This window comes from Stenella coeruleoalba (assembly GCF_951394435.1).
Source record: "Stenella coeruleoalba genome assembly, chromosome: 9".
NCBI lineage: Eukaryota > Metazoa > Chordata > Mammalia > Artiodactyla > Delphinidae > Stenella > Stenella coeruleoalba.
In genome coordinates this window covers 97,261,883-97,277,533 of record NC_137155.1, presented here as the reverse complement: position 1 = coordinate 97,277,533, position 15,651 = coordinate 97,261,883, and the positions used below count along the sequence as shown (strand labels likewise).

Here is a 15,651-nt window from a genome sequence, read left to right as displayed (position 1 = left end):
TTAAAAAAAACACTCAGTAAGTATTAGTTGATACTATCATGGGCCTTCTACTATACTTTGGATCTGTGAAATGAAGAGTATAATACAATTATCAAGCGTGGAGAATAAACTGGAGAAAACGAAGCACAGACTGTTGAACACAAAACTAGTCTATAGCACCAGCAGTCAAGAGAACAGGTTCTAGAATCAGATTAAAATACAGCACTACCGCTTAGAAGCCATACAACTTTATTAGTCTCTTTATGTTCTATGTTGCTCATGAATCCATATTCCTCATAAAGTTCTTAAAGGTTAAATGAGATAAAGCAAGCAGACCTTCGTGGGGGTCCTTGGCACACTGCGGTGCCGGGCAACCAGTAGCTGTTAGCATTACTAACCACATTCAGGCTAATAAAGAATTCACTGTATTCCCATTAAAAAAAAAAGATATAAAGAATGGAAAACACAGGGCAAGGGGATCTCTTCCAGTAGGTGGCTGGAATTTTCTTTTCATTTATGTATGTAAGGTGGAATCTAGTTTGGTCTCAGTATAAGTAAGTGGAAAAATTCTCTGTACTGCAGTGCTATGAACAAGTGATACACTATGATTTTTACTGTGGTGAATCCAGCCCCAGCTGGGACCATGGAGCTTTATTCCTCACCTCCATCCTCTACTCTCACATAATTTTTTCACTGGCAAATACTTCCTACTTGTGTTGTTACCACTTCTGTCTGCTTCAGAAGGTAGGGTCACTAGAGGAGTCTGATGCCCAAACATCCAAAATGTATATTCACTACTGCAGCTGAAGCAGAAGAGATTATGTAAAGCATTTTAGTTTGTATATTTACTTACTTTGTTTTGTTCTTTCCCTGAGTCTATTAACCTGAAACTCCCAGTAGAGAGGATTTTGAAGAAAAGGGGACCTTTATATTTTACATTTTTCCTGGCTAACTCCTAAGGCATGCTAAGAATACTCCTCACTCTTTTATTTAAATGAAGGTTTGTGCTTAGGTCCCTTAGTTGTAAGAAGAACCATCAGTGTCACTAATTTTAATAATAACAAACACATAAAAACAGACACATAGGTCAATGGAATATAATAGACAGCCGAGAAATAAAACCACCCATATATGGTCAATTAATTTATGACAAAGGAGCCAAGAATATACAATGGGGAAAGAATAGTCTCTTCAGTAAATGGTGTTGAGAAAACTGGATAGCATCATGTGAAAAAAGAAACTAGATCACTATTTCATACCAAATACAAAAATTAACTCAAAATGGATTAAAGACATGTGAACCTAAGACCTGAAACCATAAAACTCCTAGAAGAAAACGCAGGCAGTAAGCTTCTTAACATCAGTCTTGGTGATGATTTTTGAATTTGGTACCAAAAGCAAAGGTAAAAAACAAGTAAAAATAAACAAGTGAGACTACATCAAACTAAAAAGCTCTTTCGCAGTAAAGGAAACCATCAACAAAATGTAAAGGCAACCACTGAATGGGAGAAAATATTTGCAAATCATATATCTGATAAAGGGTTAATATCCAAAACACATAAAGAACTCATGAAGTTCAATAGCAAAAAAATGAATAATCCAATTAAAAAATGAACAGAGGATCTGACTGACATTTTTCCAAAGAAGACATACAGACAACCACAGATGCATGAAAAGATGCTCAGCATCACTAACCATCAGGGAAACGCAAATCAAAACCACAATAACATCACGTCACACCTGCCAGCATGGCCATCATCAAAAAACAAGAAATAACAAGTGTTGGTGAGTATGTGGAGAAAAGGGAGCCCTTGTGCACTGTTGGTGAGAATGTAAATTGGTGCAACACTGTAAAAAAACAGTACGAAGTTGCCTCAAAAAATAGAACTACCATGTGATTAAGCAATCTCACATCTAGGAATTTATCTGAAGAAAATGAAAACACTAACTCAAAAAGGTATCATCACCCCCATGTTCACTGCAGCACTGGAAACAATACATGCATCCCCATGTTCATAGCAGCATAATTTACAATGGCCAAGACATGGAAACAACCCAACTGCCCATACAGATAGTTGGCTTAAAAAGATATGATGTAGGGGGCCTCCCTGGTGGCGCAGTGGTTGAGAGTCCGCCCGCCGATGCAGGTGACACGGGTTCGTGCCCCGGTCCGGGGGGATCCCACATGCCGCAGAGCGGCTGGGCCCGTGAGCCATGGCCGTTGAGCCTGCGTGTCCGGACCCTGTGCTCCGCAAAGGGAGAGGCCACAACACTGAGAGGCCCGCGTACCGCAAAAAAAAAAAAAAAAAAAAAAAAAAAAACATATATATATATATATATATATGATAGGAGTTGAGGAAGACGGCATAACAGTAAGACGCGGAGATCACCTTCCTCTCCACGGATACATCAGAAATACATCTACACGTGGAACAACTCCTACAGAACACCCACTGAACGCTGGCAGAAGACCTCAGACCTCCCAAAAGGCAAGAAACTCCCCACGTACCTGGGTAGGGCAAAAGAAAAAAGAGAGATAAAATAGGGACGGAGGCTTCCCTGGTGGCGCAGTGGTTGAACCGGAGTCCGCCTGCCGATGCAGGGGACGCGGGTTCGTGCCCCATTCCGGGAGGATCCCACGTGCCGCGGAGCTGCTGGGCCCGTGAGCCATGGCCGCTGAGCCTGCGCATCCGGAGCCTGTGCTCCGCGGCGGCAGCGGCCACAGCAGTGAGAGGCCTGCGTACCGCAAAAAAAAAAAGAATAGGGACGGGACCTGCACCAGTGGGAGGGAGCTGTGAAGGAGGAACGGTTTCCACACACTAGGAAGCCCCTTCGCGGGCCGCAGAGGAAAGCGCAGCCACAGGGGTGCGGAAGCCGGCACTCACCAGACCGAGAGGCTTGTCTGCTCACCCGCCGGGTCGGCGGGGCTGGGAGCTGAGGCTCGGGCTTCGGTCGGAGCGCAGGGAGAGAATGGCGGCGTGAACACAGCCTGAAGAGGTACGTGCGCCACGGCTGGCCGAGAAGGATTTCGGGAAAACGTCTGGAGCTGCCGCAGACGTAAGAGACTTTTTCTTGCCTCTTTGTTTCCTGGTGCGCGAGGGGCGGGGATTCAGAGCGCCGCTTAAAGGAGCTCAGAGACGGGCGCGAGCCGCGGCTAAAAGGGCGGACCCCAGAGACGGGCAGGAGACGCTAAGGCTGCTGCGGCCGCCACCAAGAAGCCTGTGTGCGAGCACAGGTCACTCTCCACACCTCCCTTCCGGGAGCCTGTACAGCCAGGGACAACTTACCCAGAAGAACGCACTGCGCGTCTCAGGCTGGTGCAACGTCACGCCGGCCTCTGCCGCCGCAGGCTCGCCCCGCACTCCATGCCCCTCCCTACCCCCGGCCTGAGTGAGCCAGAGCCCCCGAATCAGCGGCTCCTTTAACCCCATCCGGTCTGAGCGAAGAACAGACGCCCTCAGGCGACCTACACGCAGAGGCGGGGCCCAATCCAAAGCTGAGCCCCGGGAGCTGTGAGAACAAAGAAGAGAAAGGGAAATCTACCCCAGCTGCTTCAGGAGCAGAAGATTAAAGCTTCGCTATCAACTTGACGTACCCTGCATCTGTGGAATACATGAATAGACAACGAATCATCCCAAATTGAGGAGGTGGACTTTGGGAGCAAGATATATTAGTTTTCTCCATTTTCCTCTTTTTGTGAGTGTATGCGCATCCTTCTGTGTGAAATTTTGTCTGTATAGCTTTGCTTTCACCATTTGTCCTAGGGTTCTGTCCGTCCGTTTTTTTTTGTTTGTTTTTTTACTTAAAAACAATTTTTTTCTTAATAATTATTTTTTATTTTAATAACTTTTATTTTATCTTTATTTTATTTTATTTTATCCTCTTTCCTTCTTTCTATTTTTTCTCCCTTTTATTCTGAGCCGTGTGGATGAAAGGCTCTGGGTGCTCCAGCCAGGAGTCAGTGCTGTGCCTCTGAGGTGGGAGAGCCAACTTCAGGACACCGGTCCACAAGAGACCTCACAGCTCTACATAATATCAAACGGCAAAAATCTCCCGGAGAGCTCCATCTCAACACCAAGACCCAGCTTCACTCAACGACCAGCAAGCTACAGTGCCAGACACCCTATGCCAGACAACTAGCAAGACAGGAACACAGCCCCATCCATTAGCAGAAAGGCTGCCTAAAATCAAAATAAGCCCACAGACACCCCAAAACACACCACCAGACGTGGAACTGCCCATCAGGAAGACAACATCCAGCCTCATCCACCAGAATATAGGCACTAGTCCCCTCCACCAGGAAGCCTACAAAACCCACTGAACCAACCTTAGCCACTGGGGACAGACACCAAAAACAACGGGAACTAAGAACCTGCAGCCTACAAAAAGGAGACCCCAAACACAGTAAGATAAGCAAAATGAGAAGGCAGAAAAATGCACAGCAGATGAAGGAGCAAGATAAAAACCCACCAGACCTAACAAATGAAGAGGAAATAGGCAGTCTGCCTGAAAAAGAATTCAGAATAATGATAGTAAAGATGATCCAAATCTTAGAAACAGAATAGACAAAATGCAAGAAACATTTAACAAGGACCTAGAAGAACTAAAGAGGAAACAAGCAATGATGAACAACACAATAAATGAAATTAAGAATACTCTAGAAGGGATCAATAGCAGAATAACTGAGGCAGAAGAACAGATAAGTGAGCTGGAAGATAAAATAGTGGAAATAACTACTGCAGAGCAGAATAAAGAAAAAAGAATGAAAATAACTGAGGACAGTCTCAGAGACCTCTGGAACAACATTAAACGCACCAACATTCAAATTATAGGGGTCCCAGAAGAAAGAGAGATAAAGAAAGGGACTGAGAAAATACTTGAAGAGATTATAGTTGAAAACTTCCCTAATATGGGAAAGGAAATAGTTAATCAAGTCCAGGAAGCACAGAGAGTCCCATACAGGATAAATCCAAGGAGAAACATGCCAAGACACATATTAATCAAACTATCAAAAATTAAATACAAAGAAAACATATTAAAAGCAGCAAAGGAAAAACAACAAATAACACACAAGGGAATCCCCATAAGGTTAACAGCTGAGCTTGTAGCAGAAACTATGCAAGGCAGAAGGGAGTGACAGGACATATTTAAAGTGATGAAGGGGAAAAACCTGCAAGCAAGATTACTCTACCCAGCAAGGATCTCATTCAGATTTGATGGAGAAATTAAAACCTTTACAGACAAGCAAAAGCTGAGAGAGTTCAGCACCACCAAACCAGCTTTACAACAAATGCTATAGGATCTTCTCTAGGCAAGAAACACGAGAGAAGGAAAAGACCTACAATACCAAACCCAAAACAATTAAGAAAATGGGAATAGGAACATACATATCGATAATTACCTTTAATGTAAATGGAGTAAATGCTCCCACCAAAAGACACAGACAGGCTGAATGGATACAAAAACAAGACCCATATATATGCTGTCTACAAGAGACCCACTTCAGACCTAGAGACACATACAGACTGAAAGTGAGAGGATGGAAAAAAATATTCCATGCAAATGGAAATCAAAAGAAAGCTGTAGTAGCAATTCTCATATCAGACAAAGTAGACTTTAAAATAAAGGCTATTACAAGAGACAAAGAAAGACACTACATAATGATCAAGGGATCGATCCAAGAAGAAGATATAACATTTGTAAATATTTATGCACCCAGCATAGGAGCACCTCAATACCTAAATGTAAGGCCAGACACTATCAAACTCTTAGAGGAAAACATAGGCAGAACACTCTATGACATTAATCACAGCAAGATCCTTTTTGACCCCCTTCCTAGAGAAATGGAAATAAAAACAAAAATAAACAAATGGGACCTAATGAAACTTCAAAGCTTTTGCACAGCAAAGGAAACCATAAACAAGGCCAAAAGACAACCCTCAGAATGGGAGAAAATAGTTGTAAATGAAGCAACTGACAAAGGATTAGTCTCCAAGATTTACAAGCAGCTCATGCAGCTCAATATCAAAAAAAACAAACAACCCAATCCAAAAATGGGCAGAAGACCTAAATAGACATTTCCCCAAAGAAGATATACAGATTGCCAACAAACACATGAAAGAATGCTCAACATCATTAATCATTAGAGAAATGCAAATCAAAACTACAATGAGCTATCATCTCACACTGGTCAGAATGGCCATCATCAAAAAATCTACAAACAATAAATGCTGGAGAGGGTGTGGAGAAAAGGGAACAGTCTTGCACTGTTGGTGGGAATGTAAATTGATACAACCACTATGGAGAACAGTATGGAGGTTCCTTAAAAAACTAAAAATAGAACTACCATACAACCCAGCAATCCCACTACTGGGCATATACCCTGAGAAAACCATAATTCAAAAAGAGTCATGTACCAAAATGTTCATTGCAGCTCTATTTACAATAGCCCGGACATGGAAGCAAGCTAAGTGCCCATCATCGGATGAATGGATAAAGAAGATGTGGCACATATATACAATGGAATATTACTCAGCCATAAAAGCATATGAAATTGAGATATTTGTAGTGAGGTGAATGGACCTAGAGTCTGTGCTACAGTGTGAAGCAAGTCAGAAAGAGAAAAACAAATACCGTATGCTAACACATATACATGGAACCTAAGGAAAAAAAAAAAAGTCATGAAGAACCTAGGGGTAAGATGGGAATAAAGAAAGAGACCTACTAGAGAATGGACTTGAGGATATGGGGAGGGGGAAGGGTAAACTGTGACAAAGTGAGAGAGTGGCATGGACATATATACACTACCAAACGTAAAATAGATAGCTAGTGGGAAGCAGCTGCATAGTACAGGGAGATCAGCTCGGTGGTTTGTGACCACCTAGGGGGGTGGGATATGGAGGGTTGGAGGGAGGGAGACGCAAGAGGGAAGAGATATGAGAACATATGTATATGTATAACTGATTCACTTTGTTTTAAAGCAGAAACTAACACACTGTTGTAAAGCAATTATACTCCAATAAAGATGTTTTAAAAAAACAAACAAAAAAACCACTTGCCCAAATTAATGACGTTCTCCACTCAACCCTAGCAGGTGCATGGAATTAAACAATTACAGTGATTTTTGACAAGTTAAAAAAAATTTTTTTCCTCCTCAATGAAACTTCCTTCTTTCCTTTCTTCTTCCACAAGGTCAGACCTGCTTCATGCTCTGAGACTCTCCCAGCATCCTCCTGTAAGCAGCTTTTGGCAGGAAACAGCTCTTTGCAGGAGGCCCCTTTCATCTTGTCACTTTAGCAAAGCGATACTGTAACTAACCTTAAACCAGGCACCCCCATGCTCTACTCACGTCCAGCCCAAGCACACCTTTCAAATCTTTTGATCACGTAATACCTTGCCTAACCTGTTGGTTCTTTCCATCGATCAAAGAAGTAGAAATGAAGAATAAATAATTAACAGGTCACCAGATCTCTTCCCTTGCTTCCGCATCAATAATCATGTGAACAAACTTTGAACAAACTGTGTGAACAAGATGGAATCTAAAGAAAGATCACAGGAAGTCGACAAGCTTGCAAGCAGTGGCGGGTGGCGATGACTCTGACCCCCTATCTCAATGATTAACTGAGAGTACTTCCTTTCTCCCTTTAAAAACTTTCATGGCTGAGGAGAATCTTCAGAGTTGGATCTGGGACATGAGTCCACATTCTCCCCAGAATGCCGGCTTTCGGATTAAAAGCAATCTTTGGGTTCTACCAACACTTGCTTCTTGAACATTGATTTCTGAGCAGTGAGTCTGGTTAACAGTCCAACTCCTTCACCCTCTTTTCACTCCCAGTTAAACGTCATAAATATCTTGCATGTTGAATCCTGTCTTAGCATGTGCTTCTTGGAGGACCTGAGCTAACACACCAGTTCTACCGTTTACTAGCTATGTGACCTTGGGCATCTAACATGCCTTTGCCTCAGTCTCCCCATCTGTTAAATAGGTGTAATAATAATGCCTATCTCAAAGGATTGTTGTGAATTATTTTTTATGCTCCCCCTAGCAACAAGTGAGATGCTGAATAAATATTTACTGGATGACTTAAAAATAAAAGAAGTTCACAACAATCAATTTAAATGGTAAACTGATGAGATGTAAAAAAAAACTCTAGGTTAAATTGTAAGCTGATATGAAACTGGGTCAGACCAGTCTATCCTTGACACAAAGTTATTACCCTCAACCTACCATCACTCTGCAGTGTGTCCTCAAGCAAGGAGACCAGAAAACCAAAACCATAATGAAAATCATTCAGGGAGACTTTTATGTCCCTCTGGATCAAAAGTCAGTCTTCACACTGTAGTTTATTTTTTTACTTCCTTTCCTCAGTTATTTTGAAATTATCACTTTCTTGCAAGCTGCAATTAATATCGCTTTATTATTTTACTTACTTTCCTTGTCTGTGATGTGCTGATTCCCTCCCACCCCACAGAGTAGATTCATTTCTTTTTAGCTTTGTCTGCATAAATTTAGCTCTTTCAACAGTTCAATTTGAAATTCTCACTCTCTTAACACATTGTTGTCAACCTAGAGTTTTTACCTTTTATTGTATTCTCAAACCTTTTTTCTTTCAAATTTACATTGTTTTGGGCCTAATCTGAAAGCAAGACCCCATGATCAAACCATACATTCTCATCCTACTTTATACAATTGATGTATTTGTTTTCATTTTGAAAATGACATGCTGATGCAGCAACAAAGCAATAACACACTGTGTACGTGATACACAGTAAATGACTCCAAGATTGCAGTAGTAGGGAGAGTTGTTGAAAGGGTCTAGCTTTTCTGGTCAATTTTTAGCTTTCAAGAGAACCGGTAAAGTGGCTGCATTGAAAGAAAAAGATACTTGGCTTTACTTGTAAATGACAAATTTCTTAGATAATACCTTTAGAAATCAGTTCCTATCATTGGGCCATTTAGTGCCATGAATGCCTTGAGCATGAATTCCTAGAGGTAAACTATACCATACACAATCAGTGATTTGAGACAGAGTCTAAATGATGGAATAGTATGTATATTTTTAAAAGTTCACTTACTTATCATTAGTGGCAAGTATTTTTTTATAATATTAAAACATTACAAAATATTTTCTCTCTCATTAAAGAGTGGTCCCAGAGACACTTAACAATTTTTTACTGAACCATGGTCCCAGCTGAGTGCTAATGTGAAGGGGGTCCCAGTTATAAAGATTTGAATCTAACATACTCCATTCCCAAGAAGTTCTCATGTAAGACTATCTCTCAACTTCCTTCTTTAGTAATACAGAATCAATAAAGAACTATATCACAGGAAATTATAACAAATCGTAAGTTGTCAGACTGCATTATTACGGACACAAAAGATGCATGTTATGGCACATTTATTTTGTGATTTCAGAAGGTTGCCCTTAAGTAACCTTGGATATAGTACAAAGCCAAATAGATGGGAATGCTGGGAGTATGGCTGAAATTGACACAAATGACTTGCGATTCTACTGCTGGAATTGGTGCTCATATTGAAAACACTTCAAAGGAGGGTGAGGCATGGCAGGATACGTGTTATGCCAAAAGTAACTTCTTTTTTAGGGGAAGCTTTGACAGAGATTCCATTTTGATTTCATGAAATTCATCCAAGTTCTTGATTCAGGTAAATTGCTTACTTTCACATTTCCCTAGTTTCATTTTCAGTAATCACAATTATGTAGCAGGCATTTTAAATCCATGGTTTGCCAGGTAGTATCTTTTCTGACCGTGGGCAGGCCAAAAGGATGGTGCCAATTTCTAAGGCTGCCTTGAAGTGGTTTGCTGAAGACAGTTTCACTAGCGATCAGATTATATCTGCATCACCACAAAATTTCATGCTGGCTAACTCCTATCCTTCATGTCTTAACTAATATGCTACTTCTATGAAACTTCTTCTGGACTCTTTGGATTGGGCTGAGACCCAGTTATGGCCTCCCTTAATATTTGAGAATTCATCTCTCATTGCACTTACGATTTTATAATATAGTTGGTAGTTTAAGTGTCTTATTCTCCCAGTTGGGTTGCAAACTCTGTGAGGTTGGTGGCTGTCTAAATCTTGTCCATTTTGTATCATCAGTCTTCAGGGCAAAGTTGGCATGTAGTAGAAATTCAATAGATTTATTGAATGCCTAAGTAAATGAGCAATCATGGAGACTTAGATATAATCTTGTTTTGTATTCATTTATGCACAATTTCTCTGTCCTTTTATGCTATGAGCCATTTATTGGTACGGCCTGGACCTCATTTATCTCTGCTTCCTTTATAACATATATAATATAATGCTTCATACAAAGTAGATGCATAAATATCTGCTGAAAGAATGGGTTGATGACTCGATGATCAACATTGTATTGGAAAGGTACTGGATTAAGTTCCAAGGGGCCCTGTTTGTGGTTTCTGCTGTAACAGAAACTATTTGTCCTTTGGGATTAAAAACTTAATTCTTTCTTGCAGTAGAGTGCTCTTTTGATTAGACAAGGTACGAATCTTTATCACAAATAGAAGAAGCCTAGTTGACATAGAAGGAAACAACTATAAGGCTAGCACGTGGGGTGACATTAAGGAGAAGTTTAGATTAATAGGCTAATGGAAACAAGTTGTGATCAGTCTTCTCTGCTTTAGAGAAATCTACAAGAAAGAAACAATGGGTCACCACCTCTCACCTGGACTTGTGACTTGTCATCCTCTGTCATCATGGTAAAGACAGTTTGATTCTAGAGCTAATATATATAAGGTTTTAATTCAGGCTGAGCAATAAATGGACTCTATATCTTTCTGGAAAATTTTCAAATATTAAATCCATCTTACAATAATTTAAAATAGAGCTAGTTTGTAATCTATGTCTAAAAATACATATTTTAATATGTATATATTTTGTATATTCCAATGACAATTTATAACTTACACTGTTTATATATGGGTATGAGCGAGATCCATAAGGCCTTTATCATCTAATGTATAAAACACATTTCTTAATAAATAATAGCATTGTAATCAATATTACAGGCAATGTTTGCTATCTACTTTGTTTTACTTTTCGTGAATTTTAATTGAAGTTACTTTATTCTTGAAAAGAAGCCCCACTGTATTAACACATTCTGTGAAACCAGTCATCAAGCCAAGGGATGAGACTGAGAAAGTTTAGACTTTACCACATGATATCAAGAATGACAGCAAGCTAGGGATATCTGAACTCTAGCAATATTTTTTTTTAATTGGCATTGAGAAAAATCATCTTAGGATATCTTACCCTCGGTTTTAGAATAGCTCCCTGGAGAAAATAAATATTACCTTCTTTTGAGAAACCCTCCAAACTTGTGTTGTTGGCTGCACTGCAGAAATTATGACTGTACTTTTAAAAATCTTGTCTTGATCTTGTCAGCACATCATTAATTTGCTATTAACTACCTGCTTTACAAAGCTGATTTTGTAGCATGGCATGGTTCTTTCTCTCCTTAGTGATCTCATGAGATGACAAATTACAATGTAAGCTAACAAATGACTAGAACTTGGCAGATATAATATTTCTGTTATTTTCCCTGCTTCCATTGAGATGCTGTCAATCCCTAACAGTGTTATAAACAGACGGCTAATTGTTACAAAACTATGTACTGTTAATGCAGAAACTTGCCTAATTCTTGGGAACATATGGTTGAAAAAGTAATTTTACAGCATTTATAAGGATAATGCAAACCCAGGACTAGTTCCAAAAAGTGGGAGGGCATTCTGAGTAATTTGTGAATTTACATTTTATCTTATACTCGCTAAAGGATGCAAATTTGGTTTTTGAAGAGGTAAGAAGTTTGGATATAACCTGGTATTGTAGTTTGCCAGGGCTGCTGTAACAAAGTACCACAAACTGGGTGGTTTAAAACAATAGAAATTGATTGTCTCTCAGTTCTGGAGTCTAGAAGTCTGAGATCAAGGTGTCAGCAGGGCCACGCTCTCCCTTGGGAAGCTCCAGGGGAGGATCTTCCCTTGCCTCCTCCAGCTTCCGGTGGCTGCCAGCAGTCCTAGGTACTCGTCTTGTGGATACATCACTCCAGTCTCTGCCTTTGTACTCACATAGTGAGAACACTCCCTGAGTGCTTGTGCCCAAATTCCCCTCTTCTTGTAAGAACAGCAGTCACTGGATTAGGGCTCACCCTACTCCAATATGACCTTAACTTGATTACTGCACTTTCCAAACAAGAACATATCCACAGGTTCCAGGGGAAAGGAATTCAACATGCCTTGTAGGGGGATGCAATTTAACCTATAGGGTGTATACACCCAAGAACTTGTTAAAATACATTTCAGTAACACCCAGTTTTCTTCTTAGCAGAGTTCTTCTACTCTAAGAAAACAGAAACATCAGCACTGGGAAGCCCTCATTTCCTTGTGCGAAGTATTTTTGTTTTAATTAATGTCTATTCTTTGTCCTTGAAGGCAATACTTCATCCAGTTCAATGTACCTGGGTCAGAAACGAGCAGAAAGTTGATTTTTTAAAATATCATATTGTGTAGTTAGAGCTGGAAGGGTTTCTCAGAGGACAGTCTCTGCAGGACATCAATATTGTGCATGTTCTTGCTGTGACTCACATGACTTAAATGTTACTAACAGGTAAAATAACTGTCTGCACTGGATGCAAATCACTGCTGCTGGAGTGTAAGCTGTATGAGCGATATAGATTTGGATTAGAGATTCACTGATTTTTCTAGTGTTCTGTCTGGTTTTACTCTTTTCAAGTTTAACTGCATTGTGTCAGAGTTTTATTTCTGAACTTTAGCCTCTAAATGATAGGTGGGCTTTACTTCTTAGAGGCAAATGTCCAGGTCAGTCCTTAGGATCCCTGCTCTCAATTAATAACAAGCATCAACAAGAGCAGAACTTCTTCCCATGAAGTCAAGTTCTTGGTCATTTGTTTTCTGACAAATTCAGGATCTTACAAAACCAGCTCTCCTCAATAATCTAGTTCTAATAGCTATGAGGTTCCTTTCGATAATATAATCTATGAAAATTTCAAGTCACATTCATACTAACTTTATAAAAATGCAGAAGATTTTCAAATTAAGTGTACAGCATTTGAAAACTTTTGCAATAAGTAATGTGTTATCTAAACAATGTGATACCTGAATATTTTAACCTTAAAGAAGACTAGACAGAATCCATTTTAAGACTGAATTTCAAACTTAGTAAAACAATAACATAACATGGATATCACACAGAAACAAGTGTAATAATCCCATATATTAGAAAAACAATTGCTTAATTTAGTTTATGTCAAAATACAGGAAACATCTGTCGTTATCTTTACATAATTTTATTTTAGCTGCAGACTTCAAGTAAATTAACCAAGATAAAGAGAGATGACAAATATACGGAAAAATTTAGTGAGTCCTCTGATTGGCCAACCTTTTCTCAGGTCCCTCCCTTAGCAGCTGAGATATTCCTGGAGTTGATTTGGCCTAAGCCCTGGGCCTTGTTTGTTTTCTTTTCTTTTTTAACATCTTTATTGGAGTATAATTGCTTTACAATGGTGTGTTAGTTTCTGCTTTATAACAAAGTGAATCAGCTATACATATACATATATCCCCATATTTCCTCCCTCTTGGGTCTCCCTCCCACCCTCCCTATCCCACCCCTCTAGCTGGTCACAAAGCACCGAGCTGATCTCCCTGTGCCATGCGACTGCTTCCCACTAGCTATCTATTTTACACTTGGTAGTGTATACATGTCCACGCCACTGTTTCTTTTTAAAGGTTATTCAGGTGATTCCCATATGCAGTCAAGGTCAGGAACCACGACGGAGCAGGAGGCAGCAGAAACTCACCCTGGCTGAGCTCGGTTGAGCCACGTACCAGGTCATGCCTTGATTTAGCAAAACAAAGCATTTATCTTAGTGATCCAGATGGTTTTTTGGACCTCAGACTATCAAGCAGAGCTTGGACACAGGACAGAGAAAGCAATTCTTTATTTAGGGCAGGAGAGCTTCTCCCAGGGAATCTGGACTAGAGAGGCAGCATCACTTCTGTGGGGGTTTCAGAGTCCAGGTAGGAAGGTCAGGATCTTTGTTAGAAAAGGAGCATGCTCAAATCCGCATGTGCAGAACTTCTTTTCAAATATCAGAAACCCAGTCTTCTGTGTTGTCTCCACCAGACTGTGAGTGTAAGATTTTTGGAGGTCTGGGCATTGGTAGGAGTTTCATCTTTTACACTTTTCTTTCCAGGGAAAGCAAAGTCACGCTTCAGTAGGCAAATAGATGGTAAAAGGGGATTTGTATACAGCAATTTGAATAGTTAATGTTAATGAGAGCCTAGAGGAAGTATATGCTTCAAGAAAGCAAGTTTCAGGGAGAAGCGTCAAGCAAAGATGCCATCAGAGCTTTGAAAGCTTTGGTTTTGGAAGGAACAAACACCTGGCAGCAGAAGTAATCCCTTGATGGAAGATTTCTTCCACTTAAGTTCAGGTTCATAAGCTATGTAGGGACACAGAGTAGCCTAGACCAGTCAGCCTCCAGGGAAGCCACAAGCCAGATTTTCTCTTCCTCCCTACTCTTTTCAGTCTGTTCTTCTTCCCTCAGACACAATTAAGTCTCCACCATGACTCCTACCTGCCAACTACAGTGTGTCTAATAGAAATAAGATGGGAGACACATTTGTAATTGAAAATTCTCTAGCAGTCACATTGAAAAATTATTTTTAAATGAATTAAAAAAATAATTTTAATATTTTATTTAACCCCATGTACCTAAAATAATTATTTCAACATAGTCAATGTAAATAATTATTAATGAACTGTTCAACATGCCGTTTTGTACTCTGAAGTCTTGTGTATATTTTATGTTTACAACATATATTAATTTGGCCCCTTCTTTTTAAGGGGAAATATTGATGAATACTCAGATTTCATACAGCTTATAATTAAAAAGGTAGATTCACCTAACCACACTGTTTCAATTAGATTTAAAAGTCTTCCATATGCGAATTGAGTATCAATTTTTAAAATTTAAATTTATTAATCAAAATAAAATTTTTATTTTACAATAAAAATATCTGTCACAGAAATTAGTTGCATTTCTTTATACTAACAATGAAATATCAGAAAGGGAATGTAAAAAAACAATAACTTTTAAAATCACATTAAAAAAGTAAAATACTTATTAATAAACCTGATCAAGGAGGTGAAAGACTTATATGCTGAGAACTATAAAACATTAATAAAGGAAACTAAAGATGAGTCAAGAAATGGAAAGATATCCCATATGCTCTTGGATTGGAAGAATCAATATCATTAATATGGCCATACTACCCAAAGCAATCGACACGTTTAATGTGATCCCCATCAAATTACCTATGACATTTTTCACAGAACTAGAACAAATAATCTTAAAATTTATATGAAACCATAAAAGACCCCAAATTGCTAAAGCAATCCTGACGAAAAAGAGCAAAGCAGGAGCCATAACCCTCCCAGATTTCATACAATACTACAAAGCTACAGTAATCAAAACGGGGTGGTACTGGCACAAAAACAGACATATGGATCAGTGGAACAGAACAGAGAGCCCAGAAATAAACCCACACACCTATGGTCAATTAATCTTCGACAAAGGAGGCACGAATATAGAATGGGGAAAAGACAGTCTCTTC

The 15,651-nt window shown here is 39.6% G+C and overlaps 1 protein-coding gene across 13 annotated transcripts in view; it reads right to left on the bottom strand.

Moving 5' to 3' along the window:
- CNTNAP2 (contactin associated protein 2) overlaps positions 1-15,651 on the bottom strand; it is a 977,311-nt gene that overhangs the window by 478,630 nt on the left and 483,030 nt on the right. The window contains exon 1 of one of the 13 annotated variants that reach the window (XM_079931144.1): positions 2,865-3,088. The exons of the other annotated variants lie outside the window; for them this stretch is intronic. The gene's annotated coding sequence lies outside the window, so the exon portion shown is untranslated. Of the gene's footprint in view, positions 1-2,864; positions 3,089-15,651 lie in introns of those variants that run through there. 13 annotated transcript variants of the gene reach the window in all.